The following is a 16,718-nucleotide window of genomic DNA, read 5'->3' as shown; positions in this document are numbered from 1 at the left end:
ATAAGCATGGATTTCATTGAGTATGAGACTAGAGAATCAAAATACATAAATAAAAATAATTGAAAGAGTTACCAAGAAGGATTTTCCCCTACCTTTTTGTGGACATGTGAATTCTCAAAGCTGGCAATTCAATCAACAAAACCAGTGATGCAAACTAAGCTCAAACTTGTCAAATTGATTTTGTTTTGCTGGTGGAAAGAGGGGAAGCATATGCTTAAAAAATAAAAACAAATATTCCTTTTTTCTTCTTCTAAATATCTAAATCTAATGTAACTTAAGTATGAATTCTCTAAACTGTCTTATTTCGCCACAAACGCGACATGTTCCCTACAAAAGGTGTCAAGTTGTGGTAGCTTGGGCTCACATCCAATTGGCACCAACAGATGATCCATGGAACAATATGTTTCACTACCATTGATTTCGACAATTAATCTTACGTTCTAATCAATCATCAAAATCTAGATCTCATGTTGTTTTACATTTATAGTTATAAGGGTATTTCAGGAATAGTCATTAGATCAAGCAAATCTGGGTTGTTCAAAATTTTGAATTTCACCTTCTTAAAATAAAGCCTAATCTCCATGCAGATTTCCTAGTATAGCTGTATTCGAAAATCTTAACAAATAATCTATATCTTGGTAACTTCCTTCTTAATTCAGGAAAAATTCAACCAAACCCTAATTGCATTCCCCTATATAAATCTTTCCTAGAGAATAAGTTTATACCTATAAAGTGGGGGTTTTATTCTAAAGAAAATTACTGCGACCTCTTTGTAGCGCCCCAAAGCTAGCAGCTGACTAATCCAAGAGATTAACTAAATAAAGAGGCACTACGAATCTAAATCATTTACTTAAACATTCAATTAAGAAATCTTCTACAAAAACACTAGCCCCGCTCAGAAATATAAAAACAAGAACTCCTCTCAAATGATACATATACAATAGTCATTTGGTTTACAAATAGAATATACAACATAATAAACATAGCAATATTTAGCTAATTAACGGAGTCAACTCCTTGAAGCTTTCGTTGCGCAACTCTGATCTGTCTCTGAAACTGAAATTGGGAATGGGTGAGCACATCATCCCTAAAAGGGGTTCCCGGCAGGAATAACATTTAACTTTAAAGAAATCATGAGCAAGATTTGGAAAACATTTCATGTTTTCCAAAACATCAAAGTGACTAAGTCACTGGAAATGCACAAACATGTATATGGACAAACTCCTTCTTCAAATAATGTATAATATAGTTGTGCAATTCCGAACTCGCAAATCCACACCTAATCGTATGGATGGATGTCGACAATTCCGAATTCGCAAACTGTCGACCAATATATCATAAAAGCTCTAGGTATAAATGTGAAGGAGCGTATCCTATATACCACACGTGAAAATTCTCATTTCCCATAACAATTCATAATGACGACAAAAATTACAAGCCCTTTCCAATTCATGGAAAGATTCAAAGAATCAACAGAACAATCATAACACAAATTAAACAATGCATGTAAAGCATGACCAGACAATGCATGAGTTTGTTAAACATAAACTTTTGTAAAAGAAACAAACAATGGTTTCAAAAGAGTTAAAGTATTCCCACCTCTTTTGATGACAAGCCACGCCTACCTCGAGGATCCACTGGTTCATCCTTTGAATCGATCGTTGTTAATAACTAACTGTTAATCACGCAAGAAGTCTAAGAGTTTAGCCAAAAGGCTCACACATGGCTCATACAAGTTCAACTAATGGTTCTAATCCCAAGTCCATCAAACCTTCCCATTAACACAAGGTCTGCCCACCAAGGTCAACTAACGGTCACTAACAGTCAAAAGGGTCAACTAACGGTCAACACCTATTCCAAGTCAAGTCCGGTCAAGGCCCTGGTCAAAAGGTCAGCTAAGTCAAATCGGGTCAAGGATCCAACTCAGATCAAGTCAGGAAAATCAGTGAGTCAACTCAGTCCTCAGGACTGATTCACAAGACTCAACACACTAACTAAGCTCAAACTGAGCAACCATTCCTCCCTGCCATAGTCTCATTTCCAGTTCTACTTCATTAACATTTCAATTATATATACATTCATTTAAAGTAAACTTTATAACTCATTTACAATTACAAACTAAGTTTACTTACAATTGCAGTTGCAAGCTTTCACAACAATCACTAGCTACAACTCCAACTCTAAGCAACATCAATAACAACATTCATCCACCACCAACATTACAACATCCTACTCAGTATCAACTTCACTAAGTCAACTTCTTATTCTCCCTCCAACAGCATCACATACCACATCACTCAACATCATACGCACCTAACCGATTCAACCACCACAATAACCATAACACCAGACTCCATTTGAGAGTCATATTCAAACTTCAGAATCACCATTACCACCAATTCTCATAACTCGACAGTATTAACACAAGCATTGTTTCATTCATATTCCAACAAAACCTCAGCTCAATTGTCTTGTAGCTTCAATTCCTTGTAACTAAAACTTGTAATACCAACACAAGTTCATTTACTCTTTCTAAATCATTCATCTGACTCCATATCCATCATAACAACAACCAACATCATTTATTCTCACAAAACTGCCACCACATACATTATTTTTCTTTGTGAAACTAAAAACAATTTTCAAAAAATTCAACACTACTTGAGAAGGTTCAACTACCCTAATAATTGGGTATGTCCTTCAGTGGGTCTCTCAGGTGGCATTGCTCTTATTTGGAAGTCTGATTTTAATTTTATAAAATACTGATAAAATGGTTAATGTTATGGTCTCTGCTGACCCAAGCAAACCAGAGTTCCTAGTAACCTTTCTTTATGGTTCCACATACCATGACGAAATATTATCTCAATGGAACTATATCGAGGAAATTGGTATAAGAGTTAATACTCCATGGCTAATCATTGGTGATCTTAATATCACAATGCATAGTCATGAAAGGTCTACCCTTACCAACCCAACAACTACTGAATTTCTAATAATACAACAAATAATTAATTTTTCAGATCTCTCTGATCTCGGTTTTGTTGGTAGTAAGTTCACTTGGTCTAATAGACAGTCTGGGAATGATCTAATTATGTCCAGACTAGACAGGGCATTGGTTAATGGCTTATGGTTACATCACTATAAGAATTCAATCCTTAGTCATCAAGGTAAAAGGCCCTATAGGTACTTCAAATGTTGGTTTAAGGACCCAACCTCCCATGAGGTCATAAAACAATCCTACCAAACCAACTTAAGAGGATCCTATGCTTTTTTTTTCACCAAAAAATTAAGGAATGTGAAGTTTGGCCTTAAAGATTGGAATTTAAACTCTTTTGGGAATATAGATCAAAAAGTTAAGGATCTGAGTACCCAACTGCAATTTTTGGGTAGTCAATCTCCTACTACTCAAAACATCGAGTCTCTTAGACAAGTTGAAAAAGACCTTGAACATTGGCAAAAGGTTCAAGAGGAGTTTTACGCCCAAAAAATCAGGGAAGATTATATAAAATGTTTTGATAAAAATACTAGTTTTTATCATACTTCTGTTAACAGAAGAAAACAGTATAACCATATATTGGCCCTGCAAGCTAATAATGGTCAATGGGTTAGTGACAAAATTCATCTTGAAGATTTGTTAGTCTCTCACTTTAATTCTATCAGTTCCACTTCCAACCCATTTCAAGATAACATGTTTTTAATTGCATTGACTCTTGTATTACTGGTGAGGACAATGACAAGTTATTGAGTCATGTGACCCTCCAAGAAGTCAGAAACACAATTAAACAGATGAAACCATGGACTTCCCCGAGACCCAATGACTTTCCCCCGGGTTTCTATAAGCAAAACATGGATCTCCTTGAAATAGATGTCTGGAACATGATTAGATCTTTCTTTGATTCCAGACACCTTCTTAAAGAAATGAACCATACTTTCTTTACCCTTATTCCCAAGGTTAATAACGCTTCTTCACCTGTTGACTTTATGCCAATTAGCCTATGTAACACCAGTTACAAAATTATTTCTAAAATTTTAGTCAATAAGATGAAACCACTCTTATGCAAAATAATATCTCCCTTCCAGGCTGCTTATGTACCTGGTATAAATATTCAACACAATGTTATTATTGCCCATGAGTTGGTTAATTCTGTGAAGAAAAAATCCAAAAAAGATAAGTGTGGTATCATGGAGCTCAAACTAGATATGTCTAAGGCCTTTGATAGAGTAGAGTGGTCTTTTCTTATTAATTTTCTGAAGAAATTTGGATTCTCAAACCATTGGTGTGATTTAATCTTTCAGTGCATTAGTACCACCTCTATCTCTATCTTATTAAATGGTTCTCCATGTATAGCTTTTAAACCTACAAGAGTTCTGAGACAAGGAGATCCGCTATCTCCTTATCTCTTTATTATCTGCATGGGGGCTTTTTCTAGATACTTAACTCAGGCCAAGGAAAATCACTTAATTCATGGTTTCAAAGTTACCAAAGATGCCCTGTTGTCTCGTATCTATTGTTTGCTGATGATAAACTTGTTTTCACCAAGGAAAGCCATCAAGAAGCAAACAACCTTATGGATCTCATTAAGATTTTTGATAATATTTCTGGTCAGGTCATTAATTTCCAAATCTGGCTGTTTTTGTAGTAAAAATGTTCATCCTGATATTTGTGTTTCTTTGATTAGAACTCTCAATGTTAAGAAGATTGATCTAGATGATTGATACTTAGGTATACCTTTGTTCATAGGTAGATTTAAAACTCATGATTTCACACATTTAGTTGAGAATTTTGATAAGTCTGTCCCTAACTGGAAGGGAAAACAGCTTACCCAAGCTGGTAGGTCAGTCATGGTTCAGAATGTCCTTCAATCTTCGCCGATTTATCATATGAATACTTTTTGCTTGCCTGATAACTTAATCCACAAAATGGAAGATAAACAACGTGATTTCTGGTGGGGAAAGAGTAATGCTGGTGGTATTTATCCTAAAAACTGGTCTGATGTTTGTAGACACAAATCTAGAGGGGGATTAGGCTTAAGCACTTTAATACTGCATTACTTACAAAAACAGCTTGGCGAATGATTCAGTCCCCTAATGCCCTGTGGGTTAGAATTTTGAAATGCAAACATTTTAAGAACTGTCATCCCTTACATTATGTTAAACCCAAGAATTGTTCATGGGTCTGGACTAGCATATGTGTAGGCATTGAGATTCTCAAGAAACACTCAATCTGGGAAGTTAGAAATGGCCTTAATATTCATGCATTTAGAGACAACTGGATTCATAATAAGTGAGAACCTGTATGCCTTAGTTACCCTAATCCTGATTATATGGTTAGGGATTTCATTGAAAATTCTACTTCTGATTGGAATCGTGATTTGTTTGAAGCTTTTTTCACCCCTGATAATTGTAACAGAATCCTTAACACTAGAATTCCAATTTCTGGTGCCGATAAATTGATTTGGCCTCATACTAAATCTGGTACTTTCTCGGTTAAATCATGTTATCATATCATCTCTAGGACAGCTGATCCTGTAACTAATATATTAGCTGATGATCCTATCTATAAAACCATTTGGAGTTTGCCTGTGATTCCTAAAATTTAGTTGTTTTTGTGGAAATGTTATGAAAATATAATCCCTTCTAAAGTCAAAGTTGGTAGGTTCAATCCTTCACATTGTCTTACTTGCAGCATGTGTCAGAATAATGCAAATGAAACTGCTGAGCATATTATTTTCCATTGTGACTTTGTTATATCTGTGTGGAACTCAGTCCCTTGGGGAGTCAATATTATGCAATATCAAAATTCTACCATCACTACTAAAGCTTGGGTAAAGTATCTTCTAGATAATAACTTACCCTTAGACCAAAAATGTGCTACTATAACAACTGCTTGGTGTATATGGAGGGATAGATGTATGCATGTTTTCCAAAACCTAAGTTTGAATAAGGACTCTACTGCTAGATTTGCTGTTAGGTTGAGAAATGAGATGCAGCATGATACCAATACTCTCTTGAATAGGAAGGATAATGTCACATTTCCAAATGATGCTAGACACCCTATGACAGGAAATCTACCACAGGACTGTATGCTTCTTTACTGTGATGCTTCTTATGATATGATTATTAATAGCGCAGGATTTGGCATTGTGGCTACTGATATTGCAGGCAATTTCAAGGGATGTAAAACTCTCCCAGAAGTGAGAAGAGATTCCGAGGAAGCTGAGAGTCTAGAGGTCTGGGAAGCAATCAACTGGGCTAAAGCTAGGGGAGTGGACAACATTTGTATTCTTAGCGATGCAAAGAATGTCACTTCGTATCTTATCAATAAACAATACTAAACTAGTTGGTACAGCAGCACCATCTTAGATGACTGCATTTCAATTATTGAATCTTTTCAGTTTTTTGAATTTTAAAACATTCATAGAAGTTTTAACTTGCTTGCCGATAATGCGTCCAAGCATTGTAGACAGAAAAGGGTAACATGTGTATGGTTGTCACATCAATCGTACTTCATTACTCAGAAATCTGCTTCTTAAAATTTCAATACAATTTTTCCTTTTCTAGCAAAAAAAAAAAAAAAAAATACTTCTATGAGAATATAGCAATTGAACAACTTGTTAGAGCATAGCTCGGTTGAACCAACCAAGCATTGGTATGTCAAGTTTGATTGTCATATTTTAGTGAATCAAAACTCATTTTAAGAGTCGCTTGATTATGTACTAGAGTCAACTTCGTATAAGTTAGCTTGAAAGTATTAAGATATGAGACATCACAAGTATTGTGAAGACTTGAAGAAGTAAGAAGCTACAACGACAACATCATCCTTCCACTTGAGGTTAGTGATATTTGACTTGACTGTTTCATTCCCTAAAGTATCTTTCAAGTCGTGCATATTGAAAACGAAACTGCGAAGCATGAACACTCTAGATAGACATAGTATTAAGGAATACAATATGAAGTTTATTGCTTAACCATTAAACTTTGTAGATAAGACATCGACATAATCGTTTAAATGCTATTGTGATTATGTATGGGTATGAGGTGAGGATTTCATCCTAGGAAACAATGTTTTACATGTGTTTTAAGGAAGTAAGTTCATAAACTTGTTTATGAATCGAAAAGGAAATCGCCAGGCGTTATTGGGCTTGTTATTCATTGCATATCTTGTGAACATCCAATATGTGTGATTTAGTATAACCTCTCACGACTTGTTTGTGTTCTTGGTAAAACTATTCACAAAGGCCTGACTTATATATTGGTATGACTTTTATTAGTGAAACCGATCTTAAGTAATCACCTGAGATGGTATAATCGAGTTTTTGTTTTGTTGAACCGAATATGGGTAAAGGGGAACCGATCCTATGAAGAGGTGCAACACATCACAAAGGGGAATCGATCCTTGTATGAGGTGCGGCAAGTTTATACCAGAAAGGGGAACCGATCCTATCGACACGTGCATCACGTTTTTAGGCAAAGGGGAACCGATCCTATGGACATGTGCAACACATATAAGTTATATACCATATATATTTGGGGAACCGATCCTAGTACCTAGTCAACCGAATTTTGGAAAGCTAGTGTGACTATGCACATTACTCACATGGAGGTAGAACCGAAACTTGTTTTGGTAGAACCGTTAAACCCATGATTTGTGATTGAGTGTTTCTTAATCAATCGCATAGTTCTTGAAAGTCAGATGAACCAATTTTAAACTTGTTTGGAAGTGTGGAAAATCGGTATCAAGGTTGTAAGTATGAAAGAGAACTTACAAAGTAAGGATGTCGGCATACTTTGAAAACGTACAATAATGTTTATCTTTTATTGTTCAAAGTTATTCCTTAATATCTACAGGAAGAAAATCCCAGGATCGAAATATAAATAAGTGAAGAATCTTTTAATTAAGGTTTTAATTTTATTTTAGGAAAATGAGAATTAGTAATGTGCATTTACTAGTTGAGATTTCCAAAGAGATTTTCGGTCATTATTTTGGACAGAGCGATTCCAGGAATTATGAAAGCCGAATTTGGTATATATTGAATATCTTTGAGAATATTTTCGGTCTTGGAAATTCCTTGGTGTCCAAACTTCCTTGTCTATAAATACTTGAAGTTTGCATTTCGAGCAAATTAATCCTTCGTGACAGCAAACTTCCTCGGTTGTGTTGTTACTGGTGTAACCGCCTATTCGGAGAGGAGAGTAACCTAATTAGGCGAAATCTCTTACGGCCGCTCAGTTTAAAGTCTTCTTTGTGATTGAGAATCTCTACGAGTACCGTTGGTGGAAAACTAGATAATTGCGGTTTATCTTGTGTTTTTTATTGATTTGATTGACTAACGGTGGTTGAACTTTGATTGCACCTAGTTTGTTTATGCTTGAGAATCTTCTCTTCTGATATAAGATTCACTCAAACAAGATCGAAGTTTGGACAGGGATCTTTAGACTGTTGTTAGTGCTAAAAACGATCTTGTGATAATCCATTGTTAACAGACTTTGTTCTGTGCGTGATTGATCACAAGAGATTCAAGTTGTTGTGTGCAGGTGTTTATTGAAGATCTAAGAAGATTTGAAGACAAAGAAGATATTGAAGATTTCTGATTTGGGGTTCATAATCTTTGGTGTGCACAATACTTGTTTCGGTGTAAGAGGATCCAACTATAATCGGTTTATCCTTGTGGTAGATTGGATTGATTAGTTGTGTAGATCGGCATCAATACAATTATTTGTGATTAAAAGTATTGATTGCAAAATCTTAACAATTACTTCGGTAGTTGAGAATAAGATAGATCTAAGAAACTGACAAAGGAGTTTATGTTAAGATAAACAGAAGAACCTTTGTCCGACTCACATCACTTGGTTGAATAGAGTTGATACCAAACAGATTTGTTGTTCCTTTACTGTTTGGAATACGAACCAAAGGAATTGTTCCAAGTACTTGACTTATTCATAAGTTGGAGGTGTGGGAATACAGATGGAACTAGGTGAACTATAGGTTTAGTTGCTTGGTCTCAACTATACGAAGTTAGGTTTAATTTTGTGTAGCGGCTTAATCCTGAGAGTATTCAATTCTGGACAAGGTCCCGAGGTTTTTCTGCATTTGCGGTTTCCTAGTTAACAAAATCTTGCTGTGTCATTTACTTTATATTTCCGCATTATAATTGTTTTATTATAATTAAAGTAAATTACACAAACTTTAATTCGTATTTACTTGATAAGCAATCCTATTGTGTTTGGTTAAGTCCGAACCTTTTTATCAAGTAAACATACTTCGTTGTTATATTGTCTCGATCTCGTATCCATAGACGATCACACGAAGTGTGAACCGATTAGTTGCATTATCTCGACTCAGTCCATAGACAATCACTTTCAGAGAAAGGGGTAGGAAAAGTTTTAGCTTGAGGTATATTTGGGTACCCTCGCCTTTTCAATTGGTATCAGAGAAGGAAAACACGAAAAGATCTAACAACTTGTGTTTGGTGCGATCCAACCTATAAGAATGAATCCAATGAGTATTCAGTTAACGTAATTCAAGATGAAAAATCTGCACTTGAAGATAACATCTTCTGTGAATCTACTAAACAGGCTGACTCCTAATGTAGACTCAAGTGATTGGCAAACTTACCTACAAAAGTAACTTGATGAGATTTCTGAAGATGGCGACTCAGAAATTGATCAAGATGTTGAAGATGATCTATCTGAATTTTCGGAAGTACTAGGAGCAGTCTCCACAAAAAAACTGTCTTCCTCAGATGTAATTGGACTTGTTGCTCCTCTCAGCAGAGAAAATAGGAAACTAAGAAAAATATTTTCTGGTTTTTTCTATGGATATCAGAATACCAGATATCTACTTAAAGACTATAAAGAAATTCTACACTCAAAAACTCTTGAGTTTGAGAATCTCAATAGGAAACATTACTTGTTGAATAAGAAACTTGTTGAGTTAGAAGCAAAGTTTAATTCTCAACAATCAACAAGTAACGAACAACATGAGTCGAATTTTCCAAAAAAAAAATCATCTTGAGGATCAACTAGCTGAAGCTCTTGAAAGAATCAAGGTCTTAGAAGACAAAGCTGTAAGGCTAAAAAGACTCAATGATAGCACAATCAATTTATCTTCCATGTTGGATGCAGGAAGAAGTCATTGCGACAAACGTGGACTAGGATATGATGGTATTGATATGCTGCAAATCAACAAGGAACTAAAATTCGTAAAGGATGTTAGTTAAGTCACCCCAGAAAATTCACCTGAACAAGCTTGTACGCCTGAGATACCCAAGTGCTCAATTGAGATTCCGACAGAAACCATCTCCTGAAGCAGTCAAAAGAAGACTCCAACCAAGGACCAACATAGTAGCCGAACATCTCATAAAGGTAAGACTAAAAACTTTGTTCCTTTCAATAAGCATTGCTATTATTGTAAAGATAAAGGTCATATGCAACGATATTGTAAAATCCGAAAGATACAAAGCGCCCTATCATTTGTATCTAAAGAATTGAACAACGTCATCTCCAAAAACCTCTCAGATCATCTTTGTCCTGTGAGACTAACGAATTTTTACAAAAATTCAAAAACATATCCTAAAAGAAACTTTTCCAAAAGGAAAAATAATAGAAGAGGTGATACCTTTATCAAAGGGGATATGAGATCTGATGTTTCAAGATGGAATGATGCCATGGCACAAGAAATGAAGAACCTTCATTCAAAATCTACCTACAATTTGATACCAAAATCTGAGAAGGTATTCAAAACAAAGTTATCTAAAGCAGATTCTAAGAAAAACAATCCTGTTTTAATCTTAGACAAAGATGACTATGAAAGATTAGTGTTTAGACTCAAAAGGGATCTAGATATATCCAGTGATATCGATGTGAAAGTATCTTTTGATAATTTTCTAAACTCTAGAAAAACAAAAGGGAAGTTAACCTTAACTCGATAACTTCTCAGAACTTTCGGTAGTAGCCTTGTAAATATTAGGCTAGGTCTTTGTTTCGGTCCTTGTGTGGAAAAACTTTCCTATTTTGAGATGTTACCCTGAAAAAAGAAAAAGAAGGGATTATAAATAGGTGCGATTATACTCTAGCGATATCATAACCCTGTAATACAATGCTTTCATCTTATGAAGGTAGTGAGGAAGATTTAACTGGAGAACAAAGATCCAATCTTTGTATGGATGTTCAGTATTGTGACTGGCTCAAAGAAAGAGTTATTCAAACTAAAGGAGTTCTTGATGAACTTAAGTGTTAGAGCATAGCTCGGTCGACCTCGCATGCGTTGCTATCTCAAGCATGTTTGTCAATGTTGGTGATCAAAACTATGAGTCTTGATTTCTAGTCTACATATCTAAGTCTCGGACTAGGATAGAAAAGTGTAGTTGAGCTCAAGGACTTCATGGCGATTCATCATACAACGACGAAGATCTACTCTAGGAACCATGGAACTTCATCGACAAAAACGTATGTGGAGACTTGAACTTATCTATCACTCAAAAGTCTATCTCTTCTATCTCCTACTTCTTATGAGACAAAAGTCGTATGCTATATAGACTGGATCATACACATTTGATATTTCGAGCCGAGTATATCTCGCATATCTATATCTCAAAATCATGTGTTGGTAAAGCGTTTCGCTTTGATCGGGTTTATCTTCACCTAATGACGAAAGTCATAATGTTTCAATCACTTTGAAAATCGCTTTGACGACAAATAGTGTAACAACTATATAACGTCCTCTAAGAATGTTTCAATGGTTGGAATGAGAGTTTAGGTCTATATAACCAGTGATGGATATAAGCATTGTATGAAAACATATATGTGCATAAGTCAAATTCCTTAATCCGAAGTTTGCGAACTTTGTTGATTGAGAGACGGAGGAATTGGCTTTTCCAAGTCTGCGAACTCAGTCCGCAAACTGACGGAAGTTCTCTTGCCGAGAATTTCTGCTGGATTTTCAAAAAACTCGTTTGCGTGTTTAGTCCGCGAACCTAGTCCGCGAACTGGCGGAAGTCTCCTTGCCGAGATTTTCTGCTGAGTTTGGAAAACTCTGTCGGTTATCTTAAGTCCGCGAACTTGTTTGCGTACTTGAGTGGGTTATGATCTAAAGATGTGCTCTGAACATGAAACTTAAATTACTAAGGAATGCAGTATGCAAACCGTGGCTATAAAGTTCATGAGCCGATTCAATCGAATCGAATCATCTTTGTTTCAATTGTGTCTTGTGTAGTTACATAAGATCCCATATCAATTGAACAACTCTCTAACTAGTTCATTTGAGTCAATTGAACTAGTTATGGTGAAGAAGAACAAGGTTAATATGAAATGCTCATATGGTTGACCTTTTGGGTTACTATGTTGAACCAACATACACGTACACGTTTGGGCACGGTTTTCACAAACCCAGTAAACGTATATCTCAAGTGTGTATGACAAGCTAAGTTTTCGATCTAACGTTTGAGAAATATTAGCTTGAATCTAAATCAGGTTTTCATCTAACGGTGTATATTGATTGCTTTGTAACTAAGGAGAAATCCTGATTTGAAGACTATATATAGGATACATCTAGCATTGAGAAAAACTAATCCCCACACGTCTGTGTGATACTAGTGCGCTCACTAGAGTCGATTCTCCTCTAACCTTTGGTTTTCTTCTCTAAAACAAAGTTAACGACTTAAAGACTTCCTTGGGATTGTGAAGCCAGACCGATACTACTTTTATCTTAGTTGTGTGATCTGATCTTGCATCTTCTATCGTACGAGTACAATCTTTGATTGGCTTGAGATCGTGAGAGTTTTCCGATAGGCAAGATAAAGAAGTCACAAACATCTTCGTCTCACTGTTTGTGATTCCTCGACGTCCTCTTGTGTATTCAAGTAAGACTGTTGAGAGGTGATTGATTAATCTAGGCTGTTCTTCGAGAATATTAGACTGGATTATCAATTGGTTCCTATTCACCTTGATTTCATATCTTAAGACGGAACAAAAACCTAAGGTTTTTCTGTGGGAGACAGATTTATCCTTTGATAGACTTTTCTGTGTGAGACAGATTTGTTTATTATCAAGTCTGCGATTTTGGGTTGCAGCAACTCTTGGTTGTGGGTGAGATCAGCTAAGGGAATCAAGTGCGCAATATCCTGCTGGGATCAGAGGCGTAAGGAGTACAACTGTACCTTGAATTAGTGGGAGACTGATTGGGGTTCAACTATAGTCCAGTCCGAAGTTAGCTTGTAGTAGGCTAGTGTCTGTAACGGCTTAATACAGTGTGTATTCAATCTGGACTAGGTCCCGGGGTTTTTCTGCATTTGCGTTTTCCTCGTTAACAAAATTTCTGGTGTCTTTGTTATTTCTTTTCCGCATTATATTTTATATAATTGAAATAATACAGGTTGTGCTTTAAAGATCATCCATTGGAAATCCGACCTTTGGTTGGTCTTTGATCCTTGGACATTGGTCTTTGGTACAATCTGTGATATTTCAATTATATAACAAAATATAATGCGGAAAAGAAATAACACAGACACCAGAAGTTTTGTTAACGAGGAAACCGCAAATGCAGAAAAACCCCGGGACCTAGTCCAGATTGAACACACGCTGTATTAAGCTGCTACAAACACTAGCTTACTACAAACTAACTTCGTTCTGCATTGTAGTTGAACCCCAATCAACCTCACACTGATCCAAGGTACACTTGCGCTCCTTACATCTCTGATCCCAGCAGGATACTACGCACTTGATTCCCTTAGCTGATCTCACCCACAACTAAGAGTTGCTACGATCCAAAGTCGAAGACTTTAATAAACAAATATGTATCACACAGAAAAGTCTACGGTAATAGATAAATCTGTCTCCCACATAAATACCTACGAGTTTTGTTCCGCTTTTGATAAATCAAGGTGAACAAGAACCAATTGATAACCCGGACTTATGTTCCCGAAGAATAACCTAGTATTATCAATCACTTCACAATAATCTTAATCGACGCGGCGAAAGAAGATATTGTGGAATCACAAACGATGAGACGAAGATGTTTGTGATTACTTTTATATCTTGCCTATCGGAGATATCAATCTCAATCAAGTTGTTACGATTGTACTCAATACGATAAAAACAGCAAGATCAGATCACACAACTACAAGTAGTAGTATCGGTCAGGCTTCACAATCCCAATGAAGTCTTCAAGTCGTTAACCTACAGGGTCTCGGTAGAAACCTAAGGTTAAAGGAGAATTGACTCTAGCTTATACAACTAGTATCACACATGAGGTGTGGGGATTAGGTTTCCCAGTTACTAGAGTTCTCTTTTATATATTCTTTCAAATCAAGGTTTGCAATCAATGTTAGCTTAGTAACAAAGCATTCAATATTCACCGTTAGATGAAAACCTGATTAAATTCAAGTTAATATCTTTCAACCGCTAGATTGAAAACTTAGCTTGTTACACACAAATGAAATGCACGTTTTAGGTTTGTGTAACCGTACCCAAACATGTACATCCGTTGGTTCAACAGTAATTAACCAAATGGTTAGCCATATGAGCACTTTCATATTAACCATATTCTTCTTTACCATAACTAGTTCAAATGACTCAAATTAACTAGTTATAGAGTTGTTCAATTGCTTAGATGTTATAGAAGTATACAAGATACAATCGAAGCAAAAACGATTTGATTCACTCGAATCGATTCATGAACTTTATAGCTTGCAAACTTGCATTCCTTAGTTAATATAAGTATAAGTTCACGAATGATCGTTTTTAGAAAATAACCAACCTAAGTAAGCGGATTAGGTACGCGGACTTAAGTACCCGGAATAAGTTTGTAAATAGTTCAAAAACTCCAGCAGATTTTCTCGGGAAGAGAACCTCCGACAGTACGGGGACTGGGTTCGCGGACTCTGTTCCAGTTTTCTTGAGCAGCAAAGTACGTATACTTTGGTTCAAGGAATAAGGACTAATACATATATGTGTTACCACACAATGCTTATATCCAACAATGGATATATAATTTAAACTCTCATTTCAATCATTGAAACATTCTTAGAGGACGTTATATAGTTGTTATTCACAAACCATTTTTCGTCAAAGCCATTTTCAAGTGATTGAAACATAACATGAATTTCGTCACTTGGTAAAGATGAACTTGGCCAAAGCGAAAGCTTACCAACACATATTTCGAGAAATAGATAAGCGAGATAAACTCGGCTCGAAATAGAAAATGTGTATAATCAAAGTCTATATAGCAAAACGACTTTTGTCTCAAGATAGGAGATAGAGTAGATATACTTTTGAGTGATATATAAGTTCAAGTCTCCACATACCTTTTATTTGATGTAGTTCCACCAGTTCCTTGAGTAGTTCTTCGTCTTGTATGATGATCGCCATGGAGTTCTTGAGATCAACTACACTTTTTATCCTAGTCCGAGACTTAGCTATAGTAGACTAGAAACCAAGACTTACAGTTTTGATCAATAACATTGACAAACATGCTTGAGATAGCAACGCATGCGAGTTCGACCGAGCAGTGCTCTAACAATCTCCCTCTTTGTCAATTTTAGTGACAAAACTATCAATACATATGGAATACAAAAATAGATAAATAAACTTTTGTAGCTCTTCTTCCACATGCCTAATATTCAACATTAATCGAAATCTTTGTCACTTCCAAGTACTCCAATGATTCCAAAGGTTGTAAGTTTAGCATCATCGTTGTTGAAAATTCGTAGCTATAATAATGAGAAAACAAGAATTTTCAATCATTATTATATAGTGTCATAATATTATTATACAATATCAAAGTTCAATTGTATCACAACTTCGACAACAATACTATGGTGATATGTATCACTCCCCCTTAGTCAATGCTCCATCTCACATGGAAACCACTCCCCCTTACATAATGATCCGAAAACATATGTATTTGTAGTGTGAACTACACATTAATTCTCCCCCTTTTTGTCAATAAAATTGGCAAAGGTATGAAAACGGGATCCTAATGAAAATTCTCATAGAGACATTTCATGACCAAAAGAAAGCACATATCAACTTATTTAGATGCAATCATATAGCCGAGGCTAAATGCTTTCATCAAGGAGTTTATAAAGATACAAGATAACTCCTATAATATTCCACAGCCGCACTCCCCACAAAGATTTGGCAATTAAGCACAAGTTCAATTAAGAACTCTCCCCCATAAAATGTCATTCCCGAAAGAACAACAAGAGCGACCTTAATTTCATAAGAAAATAAGGATTTCTTTGGACATAACAAATCACATACGAATATGAATTGAATCCAAATAATACTCAACTAAATTAACCACGAGAAAACCCATGATTAATCTAATCGTAAATGCTCAACATAAGAGAACTTACGGAGCCTCACAATATATACATAAAAATGGATCAAGGAAGATCAATACTGCGGAATAGACAAGGATTCATTCTATTTTCCATCACTATTTGCACAGTGAAATACAATAGACATAATCCTCGTAAACAAAAGTTCATCCTATTTTCTATCAATATTTGCATAATGACATAATAGGCTTCAAACTTTTGTAATGTCAAAAGTTCATTTATTCTTTTATCAATACATGCATATCGACATACGAAAGACTTAACTTTTGACAAGGTATGGGACAATCATAGTTCACGGACGCAAACACACATATCCCATAACAAATTGCCATATATAAAACCATAAAGATTAATACTGCAAAAATCATCTTCCACACA

Source organism: Papaver somniferum, chromosome 1 (genome assembly GCF_003573695.1).
Source record: "Papaver somniferum cultivar HN1 chromosome 1, ASM357369v1, whole genome shotgun sequence".
Lineage (NCBI taxonomy): Eukaryota > Viridiplantae > Streptophyta > Magnoliopsida > Ranunculales > Papaveraceae > Papaver > Papaver somniferum.
Note: the sequence above shows the minus strand (reverse complement) of the source record.